Raw genomic sequence first — 23670 nt, 5'->3', positions numbered from 1 at the left:
AAGAGTGGAAACATGGTCCATCGGTCTGGTCTGGATCAAATGCAACTGGATCAGCCGGGGTAGCTATACTTTTTAAGGGAAATGTGTCTATTGATTTTATCCAAGATATTTTACCGGGTCGTATTCTTTTAGTTAAGGCTTTTATTGATGGGACAAGATGGCAGTTTTTAAATTTTTATGGGTCACCTGATAAAAATGAAAGGGCTGATATGCTGGAAATTTTACCTTTATTTATTAACATTTCTGAACCTTTTATCCTGGCAGGTGATTTTAATTGTATTTTAAAAGGCGAAAGCCGACGCTCCGGTTCCGTGAGTAGAAATTATGACAAAACGTCTGGAATGTTAAGCAATATTATAAATGATTGTAAATTAACTGATGTGTATAAAGAATGTAACAAGGATAGCCCTATAGACGCTGGTTTCACCTGGAGCAATTCTACATGTAGCTCCAGGATAGATTTTGTTTTAGGTTCAGAAAAAATACTGCCAGTGAAATGTGAAGTTTTAACTAATATTCTCTCAGATCACAAGGTTTTATCTTTTAGAGTGAGGATTAATGGAAAGAAGAAATGTGGTAAGAAATCTTGGAAATTGAATGTGTCCCTTTTAAAAGATCCACAAATTTTATCGGATTTTATTGAGTTTTATGTAAAGTGTAGAAAAAGGAAAAACCCCAATATTTCTTTTAGCTCCTGGTGGGATAGAATGAAAATAAGCATTAAAGATTTCTTTATTAAGAAAAGCATACAAAAAGCTAAAGAAAAGTTTGAGATCTATAATTTTCTTAATATCAGGTTACAGACATTGTACAAATTCAAAGACAATGGTCTGGATGTAGGTAATGATATATTGAGTCTTAAAGGAGAAATTTCAAAGTGGTTGGAACAAAAAGGAAAAGAACTGATTTTTCGTTCAAAGGTAAAACACGTAGAAGAGGATGAGACTTGTTCCAGGTATTTTTTTAAGAAAAACAAACAGACAAAAACAATAATTGATAACATAGATGGAGATAATAATATCAACGTTATATTGGATAAGGTAAATGTCTATTTTAATGATCTTTTTAATGTAAAAACTGTAGACCATGATTTAATACACACTTTCCTGGGGGAGATCAAGTCCACCCTAGATGCTGATGCCCAAAGTTTTTTATCCCAACCTCTAGTTGAGGAAGAGATTTTAGAAACCATGAAGAGTTTTAAAAATGGTAAAGTGCCCGGCCCTGATGGTATCCCCATAGAGTTTTATATAAGTTTTTATGATATTTTAAAAGATGATTTGTTTAATTTGTTTTCCGAAGTTTTTAATAATAAGGTTTTACTCAACTCATGGAAGAAAGGTGAAGTATCACTACTATACAAAAAAGGTGACAAAACGGATCTTAAAAACTGGAGGCCGATAACTCTTTTAAATAGTGATTACAAAATTATGGCTAAGATCTGTGCAAATCGGTTGAAAAAGGTGATACATAAAGTAATTCATGCAAATCAGGTATGCGGGGTACCTGGGCGTAGTATCTGGGACAATTTAAACCTGGTGAAAGATTGTATTGAAGATGTAAAAACCAGAAAGACAAAGATGTCAATCCTAGCGGTGGATTTTGAGAAAGCTTTTGACCGCGTGTCTCATTTTTATCTTTTTAAAGTTTTAGAAAAAATGGGCATTCCGGGTGGGTTTTTATTGTCTCTTAAAGCTTTTTATAATGATTGTACGAGTAAGATTTTAGTTAATGGTTTTAAAACAAAAGAGGTAGTTTTAAAATCAGGGGTGAAGCAGGGTTGCCCTTTGTCCCCCCTGCTTTTTATATGTGCTATAGAACCCCTTTTATGTACAATACGCCAGGATAAGCAAATATGTGGAGTACCCTTACCCGGAGGGAACGGTCTACAAGTTAAAGTTGTAAGCTATATGGATGATGTAGCCGTGTTTGGATGTGATGTACCTTCAATACAAAAAACGATAAGCCAAATTCAGTCTTTTTGTACAGTTTCCGGTTTTAAAATTAATCTTACTAAATGTAATATTTTAAATGTCGGGGGAATGAGTTTACATGATGTACCAATTGCAGTTACAGATTCCATTACTATTTTAGGTGTTTCTTTTAATGAATCTAATAATGGTTTTAATAGCTGGGATGCGGCAGCACAGAAAATTAATCAGAAAATCTGCATGTGGAATATGAGAAAGCTGTCAATGGAAGGTAAAGTTCTGATTGTAAAAATGGTGATATTACCTATCCTGTTATATCTTAGTTTGGTGTTCCCCCCTCCTACAAATTTGTTGAAACGAATTACAAAAGTATGTTTTACCTTTTTTTGGGGCTCAAAAATGGAGAAACTCAAAAGAGAAATTGTGACAAAGCCAAAGGTTAAAGGTGGGAAAGATTTCCCTGTTTTAGATAAGTTTCTTTTAATACATTTTTTCTGTTTCTGTTTTAAAACCCTTTTTAAAGATAATTACCTTTCCTATTTTATGCGTTTTAACACTGGTTTTCTCATGAGAAGGTTTGGTTGGTTTGAAACGGTTTTATCCTCTCCTTATGCTTTTAACCTACCTGCACATTATGAGATTTTAAAGAAAATTATTCTTGATTTTAATTTGAATAAGAAACAGACAGGGGATCTATGTAACAGCAAGACACTACTCAAACAAATTAGTACTGATGTGACGTTGTGTGATATTGAACGTTATGATGATGACAAAACTGTACACATATGGAAAACGATTAACGCCCCTTATCTTTTTAATGTACAGAAAGACATGTCTTGGAGCTGCGCACACCACTGTCTTCCTTGCCGGGCATTCCAGTACAGAAGAGGTTTTGTGAGGTCTGCCATCTGCCCAAGAGAAGGTTGTCAAGAAGAAGAGACAGTGAAGCATCTTTTATGGACTTGTGCTTTTGCTAAAGAGTTCTGGAGAAGACTAATCCCCCTGCTGGAGAAAATGGTGGACCTCAAGGACTTTAATTTTGCATCAGTGTTATATGGTCTTCTGGAATGCCCAACAATGGACCAAAAAATAATGGCGTGGAAGATAGTGAATTGTGCCAAGATAGCGCTCTGGAATGCTAGAAATATTGCTGTTTTTAAACATGAAATGTTACCAGTAGATGATGTTTTAGCCTTTTGTAAAAGTGAAATGTACATATACTATTTATTGGACAGGAAAAAGAATGTAACGTTGGCAGGCAAATGGCTTTTTAACCTATGGAATATTTGAAGTCTTGTAAAATTTGCTGTGATGGAATTTTTATTTTTCTTTGAAGTCCCGAAAGTGTAATGTGGATGTAATGGTTTTATTTCTGTAATTTGTTAAATTTTAAATAAACGGTTTTTATCCCCATGTGGGGGATAGCCAAATTAAAAAAAAATCTGTTCTTATCAGTTTAATATCTGATACGTCCCCTATCTGGGGACCATATATTAAATGGATTTTTAGAACAGGGAGATGGAAAAAGAGCTTGCTCTGTCCACTCCACGCATTGACCTGGTATTGCAGTATCTCCAGGACCGGTGCACCCCTTCTTTAATGCAGTTTCTAAAATCAGAAAGAATTGAATTCAATGTTTTTTGTTCATTTTGCTTGTTTGTCGGATTTTGGGATGGACTCTTTGGCTTTGCTTTTCTTCTCCTCATTGGATTTTTCATGTTCAAAGTTGCAGAAGCCAGATTACAAGCTCATTTTGGTTCAACTTCAGCAACTGTGCATTGCATTGCCATGTAATGTGATGCAATGCTATCTTTCTAGCTCTCCCTTTTTACTTCCCTTTGGATAAACACACATATTAGGCAAGCATTTTGGAGCTTTCACCTAAATAACTACAGGTGGTGAGATAAGCTGCACAATATAATTGACCTTTCAGTATATTGTTGCACACACACCATCTATTTAGCAAATGCCCTTGTTATCAACAGCAGCCTTTTAAACTCACCTGAGCTAACAGGTATGTGCGCTGGTTACTCTGCTGCGCTTAAAATTTCTTTTTTGGTTTGCTACAATGCCTTTTCTGAAACGTTGTCTCCTTCTGCTGGAACACTGACTTCTTTCATTTAATGCCTGCAGACTATAAAAGAGAACCCAACCCAAAAAGTTTGGTTGATTAGTCTGTGGCATTCTGTTAAACTGTTGCTTATGGCGGTCTCTGTGAGCTTCTCAGCGACATTCAGCCAGCCAGGTATCCTGCCTGCAGTAGATGGAATGTGGCAATGGAACGCTGGCTGCGCGTGTCATAATAGGCTCTGAGCCTTTATATACCTGTGCACAGCAGCAGCCACCTTCAGTCTGCTGCTGGACAGCCAGCAGCAGCAGCAGCAGGAGAGGTATGTAATCAGGAGCCCTCCTGCTAAGGGTAGACAGCTGCTCGTTCCACCCCACCCCCCGCCTTAATTGGTTCTCCTCCCTTCCAACGGTGTTGAGGCGGGTGGGAACAGCAGGGGGTGAAGGTGCTGTGTTTAAAGAGGTGGAGTTATGCAGATCTAAAACGCGTGGATTGCAGCAGCAGCAAGCCGAAAAGTGCAGGCATGTAAGGGATCTAGAGGTTGACAACATGTCTTCTTAACGGGAGTCCAGGAGCTCATCTCCACAAATGGACTTTTCAGGATCCTTGGGTGGCTCCGTAGTTTGAAACCAATTCTGGTTATCGCTTCTCGGCCTTTTGGCTAAGATCAAGTGTAGTATCTGTTCTTATCAGTTTAATATCTGATACGTCCCCTATCTGGGGACCATATATTAAATGGATTTTTAGAACAGGGAGATGGAAAAAGAGCTTGCTCTGTCCACTCCACGCATTGACCTGGTATTGCAGTATCTCCAGGACCGGTGCACCCCTTCTTTAATGCAGTTTCTAAAATCAGAAAGAATTGAATTCAATGTTTTTTGTTCATTTTGCTTGTTTGTCGGATTTTGGGATGGACTCTTTGGCTTTGCTTTTCTTCTCCTCATTGGATTTTTTATGTTCAAAGTTGCAGAAGCCAGATTACAAGCTCATTTTGGTTCAACTTCAGCAACTGTGCATTGCATTGCCATGTAATGTGATGCAATGCTATCTTTCTAGCTCTCCCTTTTTACTTCCCTTTGGATAAACACACATATTAGGCAAGCATTTTGGAGCTTTCACCTAAATAACTACAGGTGGTGAGATAAGCTGCACAATATAATTGACCTTTCAGTATATTGTTGCACACACACCATCTATTTAGCAAATGCCCTTGTTATCAACAGCAGCCTTTTAAACTCACCTGAGCTAACAGGTATGTGCGCTGGTTACTCTGCTGCGCTTAAAATTTCTTTTTTGGTTTGCTACAATGCCTTTTCTGAAACGTTGTCTCCTTCTGCTGGAACACTGACTTCTTTCATTTAATGCCTGCAGACTATAAAAGAGAACCCAACCCAAAAAGTTTGGTTGATTAGTCTGTGGCATTCTGTTAAACTGTTGCTTATGGCGGTCTCTGTGAGCTTCTCAGCGACATTCAGCCAGCCAGGTATCCTGCCTGCAGTAGATGGAATGTGGCAATGGAACGCTGGCTGCGCGTGTCATAATAGGCTCTGAGCCTTTATATACCTGTGCACAGCAGCAGCCACCTTCAGTCTGCTGCTGGACAGCCAGCAGCAGCAGCAGCAGGAGAGGTATGTAATCAGGAGCCCTCCTGCTAAGGGTAGACAGCTGCTCGTTCCACCCCACCCCCCGCCTTAATTGGTTCTCCTCCCTTCCAACGGTGTTGAGGCGGGTGGGAACAGCAGGGGGTGAAGGTGCTGTGTTTAAAGAGGTGGAGTTATGCAGATCTAAAACGCGTGGATTGCAGCAGCAGCAAGCCGAAAAGTGCAGGCATGTAAGGGATCTAGAGGTTGACAACATGTCTTCTTAACGGGAGTCCAGGAGCTCATCTCCACAAATGGACTTTTCAGGATCCTTGGGTGGCTCCGTAGTTTGAAACCAATTCTGGTTATCGCTTCTCGGCCTTTTGGCTAAGATCAAGTGTAGTATCTGTTCTTATCAGTTTAATATCTGATACGTCCCCTATCTGGGGACCATATATTAAATGGATTTTTAGAACAGGGAGATGGAAAAAGAGCTTGCTCTGTCCACTCCACGCATTGACCTGGTATTGCAGTATCTCCAGGACCGGTGCACCCCTTCTTTAATGCAGTTTCTAAAATCAGAAAGAATTGAATTCAATGTTTTTTGTTCATTTTGCTTGTTTGTCGGATTTTGGGATGGACTCTTTGGCTTTGCTTTTCTTCTCCTCATTGGATTTTTCATGTTCAAAGTTGCAGAAGCCAGATTACAAGCTCATTTTGGTTCAACTTCAGCAACTGTGCATTGCATTGCCATGTAATGTGATGCAATGCTATCTTTCTAGCTCTCCCTTTTTACTTCCCTTTGGATAAACACACATATTAGGCAAGCATTTTGGAGCTTTCACCTAAATAACTACAGGTGGTGAGATAAGCTGCACAATATAATTGACCTTTCAGTATATTGTTGCACACACACCATCTATTTAGCAAATGCCCTTGTTATCAACAGCAGCCTTTTAAACTCACCTGAGCTAACAGGTATGTGCGCTGGTTACTCTGCTGCGCTTAAAATTTCTTTTTTGGTTTGCTACAATGCCTTTTCTGAAACGTTGTCTCCTTCTGCTGGAACACTGACTTCTTTCATTTAATGCCTGCAGACTATAAAAGAGAACCCAACCCAAAAAGTTTGGTTGATTAGTCTGTGGCATTCTGTTAAACTGTTGCTTATGGCGGTCTCTGTGAGCTTCTCAGCGACATTCAGCCAGCCAGGTATCCTGCCTGCAGTAGATGGAATGTGGCAATGGAACGCTGGCTGCGCGTGTCATAATAGGCTCTGAGCCTTTATATACCTGTGCACAGCAGCAGCCACCTTCAGTCTGCTGCTGGACAGCCAGCAGCAGCAGCAGCAGGAGAGGTATGTAATCAGGAGCCCTCCTGCTAAGGGTAGACAGCTGCTCGTTCCACCCCACCCCCCGCCTTAATTGGTTCTCCTCCCTTCCAACGGTGTTGAGGCGGGTGGGAACAGCAGGGGGTGAAGGTGCTGTGTTTAAAGAGGTGGAGTTATGCAGATCTAAAACGCGTGGATTGCAGCAGCAGCAAGCCGAAAAGTGCAGGCATGTAAGGGATCTAGAGGTTGACAACATGTCTTCTTAACGGGAGTCCAGGAGCTCATCTCCACAAATGGACTTTTCAGGATCCTTGGGTGGCTCCGTAGTTTGAAACCAATTCTGGTTATCGCTTCTCGGCCTTTTGGCTAAGATCAAGTGTAGTATCTGTTCTTATCAGTTTAATATCTGATACGTCCCCTATCTGGGGACCATATATTAAATGGATTTTTAGAACAGGGAGATGGAAAAAGAGCTTGCTCTGTCCACTCCACGCATTGACCTGGTATTGCAGTATCTCCAGGACCGGTGCACCCCTTCTTTAATGCAGTTTCTAAAATCAGAAAGAATTGAATTCAATGTTTTTTGTTCATTTTGCTTGTTTGTCGGATTTTGGGATGGACTCTTTGGCTTTGCTTTTCTTCTCCTCATTGGATTTTTCATGTTCAAAGTTGCAGAAGCCAGATTACAAGCTCATTTTGGTTCAACTTCAGCAACTGTGCATTGCATTGCCATGTAATGTGATGCAATGCTATCTTTCTAGCTCTCCCTTTTTACTTCCTTTTGGATAAACAGACATATTAGGCAAGCATTTTGGAGCTTTCACCTAAATAACTACAGGTGGTGAGATAAGCTGCACAATATAATTGACCTTTCAGTATATTGTTGCACACACACCATCTATTTAGCAAATGCCCTTGTTATCAACAGCAGCCTTTTAAACTCACCTGAGCTAACAGGTATGTGCGCTGGTTACTCTGCTGCGCTTAAAATTTCTTTTTTGGTTTGCTACAATGCCTTTTCTGAAACGTTGTCTCCTTCTGCTGGAACACTGACTTCTTTCATTTAATGCCTGCAGACTATAAAAGAGAACCCAACCCAAAAAGTTTGGTTGATTAGTCTGTGGCATTCTGTTAAACTGTTGCTTATGGCGGTCTCTGTGAGCTTCTCAGCGACATTCAGCCAGCCAGGTATCCTGCCTGCAGTAGATGGAATGTGGCAATGGAACGCTGGCTGCGCGTGTCATAATAGGCTCTGAGCCTTTATATACCTGTGCACAGCAGCAGCCACCTTCAGTCTGCTGCTGGACAGCCAGCAGCAGCAGCAGCAGGAGAGGTATGTAATCAGGAGCCCTCCTGCTAAGGGTAGACAGCTGCTCGTTCCACCCCACCCCCCGCCTTAATTGGTTCTCCTCCCTTCCAACGGTGTTGAGGCGGGTGGGAACAGCAGGGGGTGAAGGTGCTGTGTTTAAAGAGGTGGAGTTATGCAGATCTAAAACGCGTGGATTGCAGCAGCAGCAAGCCGAAAAGTGCAGGCATGTAAGGGATCTAGAGGTTGACAACATGTCTTCTTAACGGGAGTCCAGGAGCTCATCTCCACAAATGGACTTTTCAGGATCCTTGGGTGGCTCCGTAGTTTGAAACCAATTCTGGTTATCGCTTCTCGGCCTTTTGACTAAGATCAAGTGTAGTATCTGTTCTTATCAGTTTAATATCTGATACGTCCCCTATCTGGGGACCATATATTAAATGGATTTTTAGAACAGGGAGATGGAAAAAGAGCTTGCTCTGTCCACTCCACGCATTGACCTGGTATTGCAGTATCTCCAGGACCGGTGCACCCCTTCTTTAATGCAGTTTCTAAAATCAGAAAGAATTGAATTCAATGTTTTTTGTTCATTTTGCTTGTTTGTCAGATTTTGGGATGGACTCTTTGGCTTTGCTTTTCTTCTCCTCATTGGATTTTTCATGTTCAAAGTTGCAGAAGCCAGATTACAAGCTCATTTTGGTTCAACTTCAGCAACTGTGCATTGCATTGCCATGTAATGTGATGCAATGCTATCTTTCTAGCTCTCCCTTTTTACTTCCTTTTGGATAAACAGACATATTAGGCAAGCATTTTGGAGCTTTCACCTAAATAACTACAGGTGGTGAGATAAGCTGCACAATATAATTGACCTTCAGTATATTGTTGCACACACACCATCTATTTAGCAAATGCCCTTGTTATCAACAGCAGCCTTTTAAACTCACCTGAGCTAACAGGTATGTGCGCTGGTTACTCTGCTGCGCTTAAAATTTCTTTTTTGGTTTGCTACAATGCCTTTTCTGAAACGTTGTCTCCTTCTGCTGGAACACTGACTTCTTTCATTTAATGCCTGCAGACTATAAAAGAGAACCCAACCCAAAAAGTTTGGTTGATTAGTCTGTGGCATTCTGTTAAACTGTTGCTTATGGCGGTCTCTGTGAGCTTCTCAGCGACATTCAGCCAGCCAGGTATCCTGCCTGCAGTAGATGGAATGTGGCAATGGAACGCTGGCTGCGCGTGTCATAATAGGCTCTGAGCCTTTATATACCTGTGCACAGCAGCAGCCACCTTCAGTCTGCTGCTGGACAGCCAGCAGCAGCAGCAGCAGGAGAGGTATGTAATCAGGAGCCCTCCTGCTAAGGGTAGACAGCTGCTCGTTCCACCCCACCCCCCGCCTTAATTGGTTCTCCTCCCTTCCAACGGTGTTGAGGCGGGTGGGAACAGCAGGGGGTGAAGGTGCTGTGTTTAAAGAGGTGGAGTTATGCAGATCTAAAACGCGTGGATTGCAGCAGCACAAAGCCGAAAAGTGCAGGCATGTAAGGGATCTAGAGGTTGACAACATGTCTTCTTAACGGGAGTCCAGGAGCTCATCTCCACAAATGGACTTTTCAGGATCCTTGGGTGGCTCCGTAGTTTGAAACCAATTCTGGTTATCGCTTCTCGGCCTTTTGGCACGATCTATCAGGTTTACCTGTGTGGTCTTGCCTGTGAGGTGCTCTTGGTACCCTTTCTCTCGGCCTGGGGGGATCGTTCCTTTTCGGAGGGACTTAACCCCCCTGCTGCTATTGGGAGGAAGGATTAGTCCGGGAGCAACGGGAAGGGATCCCATGAAGGCTTGCGCCTTTCAGAGAGAAGAGTCGGTACGTTCCTGAGTGAAGGATGCCGGCAACGCTCACATATTCATCGGGTGATGCCCGGATGCGGAACACCGTGAGGATTGAAGTTGGAGCAGGATCGAGGACGGAGAAGAATTTGTATTACATCTGCCATAGGATTCTGCTTGGAGTTCTGGAGTTTCGGCGGGAAGACATATTCTGCTTCCAGGACAATGAGTACAAGGGGACTTACACCATCACCTTCAAGAGCCAGGGATGCTGTCACCAACTCGTACAAAAGGTAAATGAGAAAAACTACTTGGATGAATTGGATGGACTAACCTTTTGTCTCTTGTATGCCTATGACGAGATCCCTATCGTGGTGCATTTCCCGAACCCCTTTGTGGAAGCTGCAGACATCTCGACCTACCTTATCCGTTATTGTGACGATCTGAGATACCTGGGCACTGTGAAGAACGCGGTAGGCTTCTGGTGCGGCAAGAGGAGGTACATGGCCCGTCTAAAGAGGGACCCAAGCGGAGTGGGAGGAAAGCTACACCCTCCCTCAACATTTGTGATCGGTAAGAGCAGAGGCTACTTATTTTACCCTGGAATGCCGGTATGTTGCAGGAACTGTGGACAAATGGGTCATACCCAAACGTCCTGCACGGGCAGGAAAGTAGACCGCTGCAATAATTGCAGCTGTTACGGACATTTAATGAAGGACTGTCCCGTTGGGAGGAAATGCAATCTTTGTGGTGAGGCGGGGCACATGTTCCGAGGATGCCCCAACAGGACCAGGACCAGGACCTACGCAGAAGCTGCATCTTCTGCAGCTGAGCCGATGCGCCCGCCGGTCTTCACTGGCGGGCCGGCGTCGGAGGGCGGTTCGAAGGGCGAGAAGGCTGGGATGGAGCAGGGAGCCGGAGGCCCCTCTGGGGCGGCCCCTGCATCGAAGTCCCTTAACGATGGGCGGACCTCGCATGGACCGGAGCGGAGGGGTCCTCCTTCTGGGAGGGTATCCTCCGTGTCGATGGTTCCCGATACCGATCCTGTTGGGCTGGAGGGTGGTGCCCCTGTGCGGTTGGCTACAGGGGACCACGCAGCGATGGCCTCAGGATCTTCCAGGGCGATTAGCCAGCCAGATGAGGGGGCTTTGCTTCTAGGTGGCGAACATCAGGGAATCGGTGTTGGTGATCTTATCCTGATGGATCAGTCTCTCCCGCTGGAGGAGGTGGAGGAAGAGGAGGACTGTACCAGTGACCTGGTGGAGTCTGCCCCGAAAAAGAGACGGAATGTCGAAGCCCCAGCGTCTCCTGGAATGTGGCTGGGAACCGTGACCTACGAGGGGGCAACCGCCGGCTCACAGAATATCGAGTCGTTTGGGTCCTCTAGCCCGGATGTCCTGGAGCAATTTGACATACAGGGCTTTGAGTCAGGTGTCCTCATGGAAGATCCACCACCCTGACCTATGAATGCCGACATTAAGACTTGTCTCACTGAATGTGAGGTCATTAAAGAGCCCAGTTCGTAGGGCTGCTCTATTCAAGTATTTAGAAACCGCTGACTTTGACATTTGTTTATTACAGGAATGCGGGATACAACATGCACTAAATTATAATGACATCAAGACAGATTGGAGACTGGGGCCCTCCATCTGGTCTGGCTCCAATGACAACAAGTCAGCGGGGGTGGGCTTCCTCTGTCGTGGGAGAAATATTACTGTAAATGCTGTCACAGAAATAGTACCAGGCAGAGTGGTTTTAGTGCATTTTAAATTTAATGGTTTTACCCTACGTGTAATGAGTATTTATGCTCCCCCTGATAAGCAAGAGAGAATTAATTTATTTGGGATATTGCCATTGTACTGTACTGGGTCATCTCCCCTGATCGTAGGGGGTGATTTTAATTGTCTTTGTGCTAGTGAACAACGAGCGGGGGGTGACCCTTTACGCAAATTGGATAAGTCATGTCATCTATTGAAAGATTTTATAACTGATTTTAAATTATGCGATGCGTGGAGGTCACTCCTGCCGACGGACCCTGGTTATACGTGGTCCGGAAGAGGGGTGTCCTCCAGGATCGATTTTATTTTCCTATCAGATGATTTTAACCCTGTAAAATGTGTTTTAACATCAAATATATTTTCTGACCATAAGGGCTTGGAGGTGCACCTAGAATACCGGGATGAACAGAGGGTCAACAGGGGCCTCTGGCGTCTAAGTACTTACCTGCTGGAGGACCCTCTGATTCGACAAGACTTTGGTAAAGCCTATCAAGCCTGGCGGCGACAAAAACCTTCTGATGCCCCTATGGTAACCTGGTGGGAAAATTTGAAAAAAAAAGTCAGAATGTTTTTTATAAAAGCAGGGAGACGTAAAGCTAGAGAGAAAAAAAGATGTTTTAGTGATCTTAACACCAAACTACAAACACTTTTTAAATTCAAAGAGCTAGGGGTGGAGGTGGGAGATGATATTGCTAGCCTAAAAACTGAAATCCAGAACTGCATAGACACAAAGGGGAAAGAGATTATTTTTAACTCTAGAGTGCAGCACTTGGAGGAGGGGGAGAAGTGCTCTCGCTTCTTCTTCAAAAAAGTCATGGATAAAAGAGAAGTGATCACAAATCTGAGGGTGAAACATCTATGCAGGGAATGTTGAATGCTACTTTTAACTTTTATAAGCATCTTTTTAGTAAAAAGTGTATAGATGAGTCCTTTTTATCTGATGCTCTTAATGATCTCGATTTTAAGTTAAATTTTACAGACCAGGAGTTTTTAGAACGCGATATTGTTTTAGAGGAATTATTTTATGTTTTTAAAAGTTTCTCTAAGGGCAAAGCACCTGGGTGTGATGGACTACCTGTAGAGTTTTATCTTACTTTTTGGGACATTTTAAAAGAGGACCTTTTTATGCTTTTTAAAGAAGTTTTTATTTCTGAACAGTTGCCATTTTCGTGGAGGAGAGGAGTGGTGTCTTTGATATATAAAAAAGGTGATCGCAGTGCTCTAGCGAATTGGAGACCCATAACTCTCCTAAACGTTGATTACAAGGTACTTGCTAAGGTGGTTGCAAACCGGCTCAGGAATGTCATTGCCAAACTAATCCAGCCTGAGCAGGTTTGTAGTGTACCAGGCAGAAGTATTTCAGAGGTTTTAAACGTATTAAGGGATGTAATTTGGTATTCCAGAGACCGGGGTCAAAATGTAGCCCTTTTAGCCCTAGATTTTGAAAAAGCTTTCGATAGAGTCTCTCATAGATTTCTTTTTAGAGTTTTAAAAAGAATGGGTATCCCTAATATGCTTTTAAATTGTATTAAGATTTTATATAAAAATTGTTTTAGTCAAATTTCTCTTAATGGCTTTTTAACAGATGGAGTTCCCCTTGAGTCCGGAGTGAAGCAGGGATGCCCCTTGTCGCCCATCCTGTTCATCTGCGCCATGGAGCCCCTGCTGAGCGCAATAAGAAAAGACAAAGTGATTAGAGGGGTTCCTGTTCCTGGCGGAGGTGGCAGTGATGTGAGAGTCTTTGGCTACATGGATGACGTGACGGTTGTGTGCGTGGACCCTGCTTCCCTCCGGAGGGCGGTGTTGCGCATTGATTTTTTTTCCCAGGCATCCGGTTTTAAACTTAATTTAAATAAATCTGAATGTCTGACTTTGGGATCCTGGGACACCGCCCAACTCCCGCAGCTCACTATAAAACGAGACAATGTAAAAATTCTTGGAGTTGTTTTTAACGAGGAGAATGTGGGAACTCAAAGCTGGGAGAATGTCATAGAAAAAATGTCAAAGAAAATATCATTTTGGGGTTTGAGGTCCCTAACAATGGAGGGGAAAATTTTAATTATAAAATCAGTGTTGTTACCCCTCATACTGTATATAGCTATGGTGTACCCCCCCTCTGATGTTTTAATTAAAAAAATGACTAGGATGATCTTTATGTTTTTATGGAACTCCAAAATGGAAAAATTAAGGCGGGAAATAATGAGGAAGAATAAAATGAACGGCGGAAGGGATGTCCCCGACTTACATATTTATTTGTATTTAAATTATTTCTGCTTTTGTTTCAAACATTTTAATGGTAATAGTGCGCTAAGTTATTTTTTAAAATATACTTGTGGGATGATTTTTAAAAGATGGTTTAAGTTGTCATTGAATTCCCCTGTTTTACTATGCCCCCCCAAACACCAAGCAATCTTAGAAAAGACTGTTCGATTTTATAGCCTTGGTGATTTTAATATGGACATTTTTAAAGACCGCAAGAAGCTTTTATCTTTTCTGAGGAGGAATGAAGATGTGACCCCCATAGTAAATTTCTCAGAAGAGAGATCGAAGCAAGTTTGGAAGAATGTCTTCGGGAAATTCTTAGCAAATGGACATAAGGATATCGCATGGATGGTGGTCCACCAGTGCCTCCCCACCAGAGAGTTTCAACACAGGAGAGGCCTGGTGGCCAGAGCAAAATGCCCCAGAGACTCATGTGTTTATGACGAAACCACCTTGCACCTTATGTGGAATTGCCCATTTGCACAGGAACTTTGGCACAAAGTTGGGATTCTTTTAAAATGGACTTGCGGTTTAAGAGATTTTAACCATGAATATGTTTTATATGGCCTTTTTAAATGTCCGACCCCTCAACAGTATTGTATATGTTGGTGTATGATTAACTGTTTTAAAGACGCCCTTTGGAAGGCACGCAATATTTTACTTTTTAAACGTGATGCTATTTCTGTGAAGGATTGTCTTAAAATTGCTTTTAGCCAGATGTATATTTATTACTTGAGGGATGTCAAATGTATTGGGAGAAGGGATGCCAATCGTATATGGGGTTTTTATGGGTGGAATTCTGTGTTTTAATAATGTACTGTTTGTGTTGTTGTTTTTGATTGTAAACCATCTTTTACGCACTTAATAAAATATGTTGAAACCTGATCTGTTCTTATCAGTTTAATATCTGACACGTCCCCTATCTGGGGACCATATATTAAATGGATTTTTAGAACAGGGAGATGGAAAAAGAGCTTGCTCTGTCCACTCCACGCATTGACCTGGTATTGCAGTATCTCCAGGACCGGTGCACCCCTTCTTTAATGCAGTTTCTAAAATCAGAAAGAATTGAATTCAATGTTTTTTGTTCATTTTGCTTGTTTGTCGGATTTTGGGATGGACTCTTTGGCTTTGCTTTTCTTCTCCTCATTGGATTTTTCATGTTCAAAGTTGCAGAAGCCAGATTACAAGCTCATTTTGGTTCAACTTCAGCAACTGTGCATTGCATTGCCATGTAATGTGATGCAATGCTATCTTTCTAGCTCTCCCTTTTTACTTCCTTTTGGATAAACAGACATATTAGGCAAGCATTTTGGAGCTTTCACCTAAATAACTACAGGTGGTGAGATAAGCTGCACAATATAATTGACCTTTCAGTATATTGTTGCACACACCATCTATTTAGCAAATGCCCTTGTTATCAACAGCAGCCTTTTAAACTCACCTGAGCTAACAGGTATGTGCGCTGGTTACTCTGCTGCGCTTAAAATTTCTTTTTTGGTTTGCTACAATGCCTTTTCTGAAACGTTGTCTCCTTCTGCTGGAACACTGACTTCTTTCATTTAATGCCTGCAGACTATAAAAGAGAACCCAACCCAAAAAGTTTGGTTGATTAGTCTGTGGCATTCTGTTAAACTGTTGCTTATGGCGGTCTCTGTGAGCTTCTCAGCGACATTCAGCCAGCCAGGTATCCTGCCTGCAGTAGATGGAATGTGGCAATGGAACGCTGGCTGCGCGTGTCATAATAGGCTCTGAGCCTTTATATACCTGTGCACAGCAGCAGCCACCTTCAGTCTGCTGCTGGACAGCCAGCAGCAGCAGCAGCAGGAGAGGTATGTAATCAGGAGCCCTCCTGCTAAGGGTAGACAGCTGCTCGTTCCACCCCACCCCCCGCCTTAATTGGTTCTCCTCCCTTCCAACGGTGTTGAGGCGGGTGGGAACAGCAGGGGGTGAAGGTGCTGTGTTTAAAGAGGTGGAGTTATGCAGATCTAAAACGCGTGGATTGCAGCAGCAGCAAGCCGAAAAGTGCAGGCATGTAAGGGATCTAGAGGTTGACAACATGTCTTCTTAACGGGAGTCCAGGAGCTCATCTCCACAAATGGACTTTTCAGGATCCTTGGGTGGCTCCGTAGTTTGAAACCAATTCTGGTTATCGCTTCTCGGCCTTTTGGCTAAGATCAAGTGTAGTATCTGTTCTTATCAGTTTAATATCTGATACGTCCCCTATCTGGGGACCATATATTAAATGGATTTTTAGAACAGGGAGATGGAAAAAGAGCTTGCTCTGTCCACTCCACGCATTGACCTGGTATTGCAGTATCTCCAGGACCGGTGCACCCCTTCTTTAATGCAGTTTCTAAAATCAGAAAGAATTGAATTCAATGTTTTTTGTTCATTTTGCTTGTTTGTCGGATTTTGGGATGGACTCTTTGGCTTTGCTTTTCTTCTCCTCATTGGATTTTTCATGTTCAAAGTTGCAGAAGCCAGATTACAAGCTCATTTTGGTTCAACTTCAGCAACTGTGCATTGCATTGCCATGTAATGTGATGCAATGCTATCTTTCTAGCTCTCCCTTTTTACTTCCTTTTGGATAAACAGACATATTAGGCAAGCATTTTGGAGCTTTCACCTAAATAACTACAGGTGGTGAGATAAGCTGCACAATATAATTGACCTTCAGTATATTGTTGCACACACACCATCTATTTAGCAAATGCCCTTGTTATCAACAGCAGCCTTTTAAACTCACCTGAGCTAACAGGTATGTGCGCTGGTTACTCTGCTGCGCTTAAAATTTCTTTTTTGGTTTGCTACAATGCCTTTTCTGAAACGTTGTCTCCTTCTGCTGGAACACTGACTTCTTTCATTTAATGCCTGCAGACTATAAAAGAGAACCCAACCCAAAAAGTTTGGTTGATTAGTCTGTGGCATTCTGTTAAACTGTTGCTTATGGCGGTCTCTGTGAGCTTCTCAGCGACATTCAGCCAGCCAGGTATCCTGCCTGCAGTAGATGGAATGTGGCAATGGAACGCTGGCTGCGCGTGTCATAATAGGCTCTGAGCCTTTATATACCTGTGCACAGCAGCAGCCACCTTCAGTCTGCTGCTGGACAGCCAGCAGCAGCAGCAGGAGAGGTATGTAACCAGGAGCCCAACTGCTAAGGGTAGACAGCTGCTCGTTCCACCCCACCCCCCGCCTTAATTGGTTCTCCTCCCTTCCAACGGTGTTGAGGAGGGTGGGAACAGCAGGGGGTGAAGGTGCTGTGTTTAAAGAGGTGGAGTTATGCAGATCTAAAACGCGTGGATTGCAGCAGCAGCAAGCCGAAAAGTGCAGGCATGTAAGGGATCTAGAGGTTGACAACATGTCTTCTTAACGGGAGTCCAGGAGCTCATCTCCACAAATGGACTTTTCAGGATCCTTGGGTGGCTCCGTAGTTTGAAACCAATTCTGGTTATCGCTTCTCGGCCTTTTGGCTAAGATCAAGTGTAGTATCTGTTCTTATCAGTTTAATATCTGATACGTCCCCTATCTGGGGACCATATATTAAATGGATTTTTAGAACAGGGAGATGGAAAAAGAGCTTGCTCTGTCCACTCCACGCATTGACCTGGTATTGCAGTATCTCCAGGACCGGTGCACCCCTTCTTTAATGCAGTTTCTAAAATCAGAAAGAATTGAATTCAATGTTTTTTGTTCATTTTGCTTGTTTGTCGGATTTTGGGATGGACTCTTTGGCTTTGCTTTTCTTCTCCTCATTGGATTTTTCATGTTCAAAGTTGCAGAAGCCAGATTACAAGCTCATTTTGGTTCAACTTCAGCAACTGTGCATTGCATTGCCATGTAATGTGATGCAATGCTATCTTTCTAGCTCTCCCTTTTTACTTCCTTTTGGATAAACAGACATATTAGGCAAGCATTTTGGAGCTTTCACCTAAATAACTACAGGTGGTGAGATAAGCTGCACAATATAATTGACCTTTCAGTATATTGTTGCACACACACCATCTATTTAGCAAATGCCCTTGTTATCAACAGCAGCCTTTTAAACTCACCTGAGCTAACAGGTATGTGCGCTGGTTACTCTGCTGCGCTTAAAATTTCTTTTTTGGTTTGCTACAATGCCTTTTCTGAAACGTTGTCTCCTTCTGCTGGAACACTGACTTCTTTCATTTAATGCCTGCAGACTATAAAAGAGAACCCAACCCAAAAAGTTTGGTTGATTAGTCTGTGGCATTCTGTTAAACTGTTGCTTATGGCGGTCTCTGTGAGCTTCTCAGCGACATTCAGCCAGCCAGGTATCCTGCCTGCAGTAGATGGAATGTGGCAATGGAACGCTGGCTGCGCGTGTCATAATAGGCTCTGAGCCTTTATATACCTGTGCACAGCAGCAGCCACCTTCAGTCTGCTGCTGGACAGCCAGCAGCAGCAGCAGCAGGAGAGGTATGTAATCAGGAGCCCTCCTGCTAAGGGTAGACAGCTGCTCGTTCCACCCCACCCCCCGCCTTAATTGGTTCTCCTCCCTTCCAACGGTGTTGAGGCGGGTGGGAACAGCAGGGGGTGAAGGTGCTGTGTTTAAAGAGGTGGAGTTATGCAGATCTAAAACGCGTGGATTGCAGCAGCAGCAAGCCGAAAAGTGCAGGCATGTAAGGGATCTAGAGGTTGACAACATGTCTTCTTAACGGGAGTCCAGGAGCTCATCTCCACAAATGGACTTTTCAGGATCCTTGGGTGGCTCCGTAGTTTGAAACCAATTCTGGTTATCGCTTCTCGGCCTTTTGGCTAAGATCAAGTGTAGTATCTGTTCTTATCAGTTTAATATCTGATACGTCCCCTATCTGGGGACCATATATTAAATGGATTTTTAGAACAGGGAGATGGAAAAAGAGCTTGCTCTGTCCACTCCACGCATTGACCTGGTATTGCAGTATCTCCAGGACCGGTGCACCCCTTCTTTAATGCAGTTTCTAAAATCAGAAAGAATTGAATTCAATGTTTTTTGTTCATTTTGCTTGTTTGTCGGATTTTGGGATGGACTCTTTGGCTTTGCTTTTCTTCTCCTCATTGGATTTTTCATGTTCAAAGTTGCAGAAGCCAGATTACAAGCTCATTTTGGTTCAACTTCAGCAACTGTGCATTGCATTGCCATGTAATGTGATGCAATGCTATCTTTCTAGCTCTCCCTTTTTACTTCCTTTTGGATAAACAGACATATTAGGCAAGCATTTTGGAGCTTTCACCTAAATAACTACAGGTGGTGAGATAAGCTGCACAATATAATTGACCTTTCAGTATATTGTTGCACACACACCATCTATTTAGCAAATGCCCTTGTTATCAACAGCAGCCTTTTAAACTCACCTGAGCTAACAGGTATGTGCGCTGGTTACTCTGCTGCGCTTAAAATTTCTTTTTTGGTTTGCTACAATGCCTTTTCTGAAACGTTGTCTCCTTCTGCTGGAACACTGACTTCTTTCATTTAATGCCTGCAGACTATAAAAGAGAACCCAACCCAAAAAGTTTGGTTGATTAGTCTGTGGCATTCTGTTAAACTGTTGCTTATGGCGGTCTCTGTGAGCTTCTCAGCGACATTCAGCCAGCCAGGTATCCTGCCTGCAGTAGATGGAATGTGGCAATGGAACGCTGGCTGCGCGTGTCATAATAGGCTCTGAGCCTTTATATACCTGTGCACAGCAGCAGCCACCTTCAGTCTGCTGCTGGACAGCCAGCAGCAGCAGCAGCAGGAGAGGTATGTAATCAGGAGCCCTCCTGCTAAGGGTAGACAGCTGCTCGTTCCACCCCACCCCCCGCCTTAATTGGTTCTCCTCCCTTCCAACGGTGTTGAGGCGGGTGGGAACAGCAGGGGGTGAAGGTGCTGTGTTTAAAGAGGTGGAGTTATGCAGATCTAAAACGCGTGGATTGCAGCAGCAGCAAGCCGAAAAGTGCAGGCATGTAAGGGATCTAGAGGTTGACAACATGTCTTCTTAACGGGAGTCCAGGAGCTCATCTCCACAAATGGACTTTTCAGGATCCTTGGGTGGCTCCGTAGTTTGAAACCAATTCTGGTTATCGCTTCTCGGCCTTTTGGCTAAGATCAAGTGCAGTGATTTAGCGATTGCTGCCTTGGTTTTGGTTGGAGGTGTCTGGGGTACCTGGCTCGTCGGCCTTGGGGGATCGTCCTTACTTAATTGTGGGGACTTCACCCCCTTGCTGCTATAGGCGTGTCGGCTTAGTCCCCAGACAACGGGAAGTGATCATACTCGCTCCTTCTGTGTGTTGGAGTGGAGATTACGCTCATTCTGTTGGAGAATCATGGCAACAGAGGCGGAGTTGTGGCCGAAGTTGGAGGTTCCAGAACATGCACGTGTGGAGACCGCTTTCCGGATTTTTGTCCGGAGAGACTGTCAGAAGGTTAAGGACTTTCGGTTTATTATGAAGGAGATCATCTTGGGTGTCGCAAAGGTGAAAAAAGAAGACATCGTGGCAGTTATGGATTATCCCCAAAAGGGTGTCTATGACGTGTTTTTTGAGTCTAGGAAGATTTTGGAGAACTATATGGATTCTTTTGATGAATTGAGACATGAGAAGTTTGTTGGAATTCGGTTTCAACGTCACGTATTTAGTAGTGAAAAGATGGTGACAGTGAAGATGTTTTCACCACTGGTTCCAGAAGAGGACATTGTCACGTTTTTGAGTGGTTTTGCCAAGTCTGTAGTATCAAAAGGTAAAGTAATGAATGAATTCGGAGTATGGACGGGAAAGTGGAAATTTTTTGTGGAATTTAACATGAACAAGGATAGGAGTTTTTCCTACCCGCCTCAAAGGTTTAAGCTTGGTAAAGTAAGTGGGAATTTATTCTTTAATGGGATGGATTCCTTTTGTTCAATTTGTGAGGTATATGGTCATAAACGTGAAGACTGTACTGCAGAAAAGTGTTGGAAGTGTAAAGCGGAAGGACATGTTTCTAAATCATGTCCAGTAGAAAGGAATAAGTGTAACCTGTGTATGGAAATTGGGCATAGGTTTAAGGAATGCCCAAAGAGAAAGAGTAATAAGGAGAAGATGGAAAGTGCAAAGGCGGAAAAGAAAGAAAAAAAGAAGACGGTAGAGGTTCAGAGGCAAACAGAAGAGGAGGAAGCTGATAAAGAAATGGACAAAGTTAAAAAAGGAATTGCGGAAATGAAGGGAAGTGGTGTGTGTTTTGAAGCTTTTTTTCCAAAGGTAATCGCAAGTGTGAAGGCAAATAAAGAGAGGTTTTTTGAAACCTATAAGGTGGGAAGGACATGGATAGATTATGTGAATACAAACTTTGAATCTTTCTCGCAAGAGAAAGGACTGTTGGAGTATCTAACATATTATGCGTTGAAGGGAGGAATGCAGTAATGTGTTTTGTTTCCTTCCTCTATATATTATGTGTCTGAGAGGAAATACTGGTTGTTGTTTTGTTTTTTTTGTATATGCATTAAATAATGTTTTTTTGTTTTAAAATGACACGATGATGGATTTGGTCCATCACCGTTTTCAGAAGTATGGAATCGAGATGGTACTTGTAATCTGAGTGTTATGAAAAAAAAAAAAAAAAAAAAAAAAAAAAATCTGTTCTTATCAGTTTAATATCTGATACGTCCCCTATCTGGGGACCATATATTAAATGGATTTTTAGAACAGGGAGATGGAAAAAGAGCTTGCTCTGTCCACTCCACGCATTGACCTGGTATTGCAGTATCTCCAGGACCGGTGCACCCCTTCTTTAATGCAGTTTCTAAAATCAGAAAGAATTGAATTCAATGTTTTTTGTTCATTTTGCTTGTTTGTCGGATTTTGGGATGGACTCTTTGGCTTTGCTTTTCTTTTCCTCATTGGATTTTTCATGTTCAAAGTTGCAGAAGCCAGATTACAAGCTCATTTTGGTTCAACTTCAGCAACTGTGCATTGCATTGCCATGTAATGTGATGCAATGCTATCTTTCTAGCTCTCCCTTTTTACTTCCTTTTGGATAAACAGACATATTAGGCAAGCATTTTGGAGCTTTCACCTAAATAACTACAGGTGGTGAGATAAGCTGCACAATATAATTGACCTTTCAGTATATTGTTGCACACACACCATCTATTTAGCAAATGCCCTTGTTATCAACAGCAGCCTTTTAAACTCACCTGAGCTAACAGGTATGTGCGCTGGTTACTCTGCTGCGCTTAAAATTTCTTTTTTGGTTTGCTACAATGCCTTTTCTGAAACGTTGTCTCCTTCTGCTGGAACACTGACTTCTTTCATTTAATGCCTGCAGACTATAAAAGAGAACCCAACCCAAAAAGTTTGGTTGATTAGTCTGTGGCATTCTGTTAAACTGTTGCTTATGGCGGTCTCTGTGAGCTTCTCAGCGACATTCAGCCAGCCAGGTATCCTGCCTGCAGTAGATGGAATGTGGCAATGGAACGCTGGCTGCGCGTGTCATAATAGGCTCTGAGCCTTTATATACCTGTGCACAGCAGCAGCCACCTTCAGTCTGCTGCTGGACAGCCAGCAGCAGCAGCAGCAGGAGAGGTATGTAATCAGGAGCCCTCCTGCTAAGGGTAGACAGCTGCTCGTTCCACCCCACCCCCCGCCTTAATTGGTTCTCCTCCCTTCCAACGGTGTTGAGGCGGGTGGGAACAGCAGGGGGTGAAGGTGCTGTGTTTAAAGAGGTGGAGTTATGCAGATCTAAAACGCGTGGATTGCAGCAGCAGCAAGCCGAAAAGTGCAGGCATGTAAGGGATCTAGAGGTTGACAACATGTCTTCTTAACGGGAGTCCAGGAGCTCATCTCCACAAATGGACTTTTCAGGATCCTTGGGTGGCTCCGTAGTTTGAAACCAAGTCTGGTTATCGCTTCTCGGCCTTTTGGCTAAGATCAAGTGTAGTATCTTTCGAAAAGGCGGTTTTGGATGTTGGCCGCCCTAGTAGATTGATACATTATGCACACTGGGGTTTAGGCGCTTGTTAGTACGCCAGGTGGCTAATATAGTCATCTGGTGGAAAGCATGGCCCCCCAGGATCGACGCCATTGGGCCGGGAAAGATCGAAAGCCCGAAGTGTGAAGTGCCCCAGGAGTGGTGACACTGGGGTGCCTTAACTCACTGGGATTGGGAACCCCACTTGAGTTTATGGCACATTTGCACAAGCACTTCAAATTTTCTTTCTTCGCACACACCCTTATTCCGGGCCTTCTGGCCTTAGGATGGGGAATTTTTCAATTCCCGGTCGAAGGTCCGGGCAGTATTATACTGTGAAACCTTCACTATTTATTTAATTTCTTTGTCACTGTGTGTCCACTTATTCACGTGTGTCACGTCCTACTAGGATTTTGTCGGGATGCGGTTCCCTTATGGGTTCCTCTCTTGGCAGGTCTAGGGGGGGAGTGTGTGGCCATCAGGTTCCGCTCCCCCCTGAACCCCCCTGGCTCTCCTCTTTCGGGAGGAAAGCGTTGTTGGCTCCCCTCTTCCGGGAGGGGAGCACAGTCTTTGGCTCCCAGTGCCTTGCTCGGGTGAGAACTCGGGCAGGTGCTGGGGGTAAGATTGGGTCGCCTCTGGCTTCGGCTGGAGGTGGCTTTTTGTCCCTGTT

At 43.3% G+C, this 23670-nt stretch overlaps 10 non-coding genes and 1 pseudogene across 10 annotated transcripts; all 11 read left to right on the top strand.

The window, feature by feature from the left end:
• The first annotated feature begins 3328 nt into the window (after positions 1-3328).
• LOC141150449 (U2 spliceosomal RNA) lies at positions 3329-3525 on the top strand. The gene has a single exon (XR_012246649.1). It is a non-coding gene; the product is annotated as a U2 spliceosomal RNA (small nuclear RNA).
• Positions 3526-4640: 1115 nt separating this feature from the next.
• Positions 4641-4831, top strand: LOC141274777 (U2 spliceosomal RNA). The gene has a single exon (XR_012323043.1). It is a non-coding gene; the product is annotated as a U2 spliceosomal RNA (small nuclear RNA).
• Positions 4832-5946: 1115 nt separating this feature from the next.
• LOC141274776 (U2 spliceosomal RNA) lies at positions 5947-6137 on the top strand. The gene has a single exon (XR_012323042.1). It is a non-coding gene; the product is annotated as a U2 spliceosomal RNA (small nuclear RNA).
• Positions 6138-7252: 1115 nt separating this feature from the next.
• Positions 7253-7443, top strand: LOC141274775 (U2 spliceosomal RNA). The gene has a single exon (XR_012323041.1). It is a non-coding gene; the product is annotated as a U2 spliceosomal RNA (small nuclear RNA).
• A 1115-nt stretch (positions 7444-8558) lies between these two features.
• Positions 8559-8749, top strand: LOC141150069 (U2 spliceosomal RNA). Its single transcript, XR_012246339.1, has one exon. It is a non-coding gene; the product is annotated as a U2 spliceosomal RNA (small nuclear RNA).
• A 6173-nt stretch (positions 8750-14922) lies between these two features.
• Positions 14923-15112, top strand: LOC141150749 (U2 spliceosomal RNA). The gene has a single exon (XR_012246870.1). It is a non-coding gene; the product is annotated as a U2 spliceosomal RNA (small nuclear RNA).
• Positions 15113-16225: 1113 nt separating this feature from the next.
• Positions 16226-16416, top strand: LOC141274774 (U2 spliceosomal RNA). The gene has a single exon (XR_012323040.1). It is a non-coding gene; the product is annotated as a U2 spliceosomal RNA (small nuclear RNA).
• A 1111-nt stretch (positions 16417-17527) lies between these two features.
• LOC141274773 (U2 spliceosomal RNA) lies at positions 17528-17718 on the top strand. Its single transcript, XR_012323039.1, has one exon. It is a non-coding gene; the product is annotated as a U2 spliceosomal RNA (small nuclear RNA).
• A 1115-nt stretch (positions 17719-18833) lies between these two features.
• LOC141274772 (U2 spliceosomal RNA) lies at positions 18834-19024 on the top strand. The gene has a single exon (XR_012323038.1). It is a non-coding gene; the product is annotated as a U2 spliceosomal RNA (small nuclear RNA).
• A 2599-nt stretch (positions 19025-21623) lies between these two features.
• LOC141150762 (U2 spliceosomal RNA) lies at positions 21624-21819 on the top strand. Its single transcript, XR_012246882.1, has one exon. It is a non-coding gene; the product is annotated as a U2 spliceosomal RNA (small nuclear RNA).
• Positions 21820-22934: 1115 nt separating this feature from the next.
• On the top strand, positions 22935-23026 carry LOC141151249 (U2 spliceosomal RNA; annotated as a pseudogene).
• The last annotated feature ends 644 nt before the right edge of the window (positions 23027-23670 follow it).

Source organism: Phyllobates terribilis, unplaced genomic scaffold (assembly GCF_046119375.1).
Source record: "Phyllobates terribilis strain yellow unplaced genomic scaffold, ASM4611937v1 Scaffold_5__5_contigs__length_657084704, whole genome shotgun sequence".
Taxonomy (NCBI): domain Eukaryota; kingdom Metazoa; phylum Chordata; class Amphibia; order Anura; family Dendrobatidae; genus Phyllobates; species Phyllobates terribilis.
The sequence above is the reverse complement of the archived record's forward strand: the minus strand, read 5'-3'. Positions and strand labels throughout refer to the sequence as shown.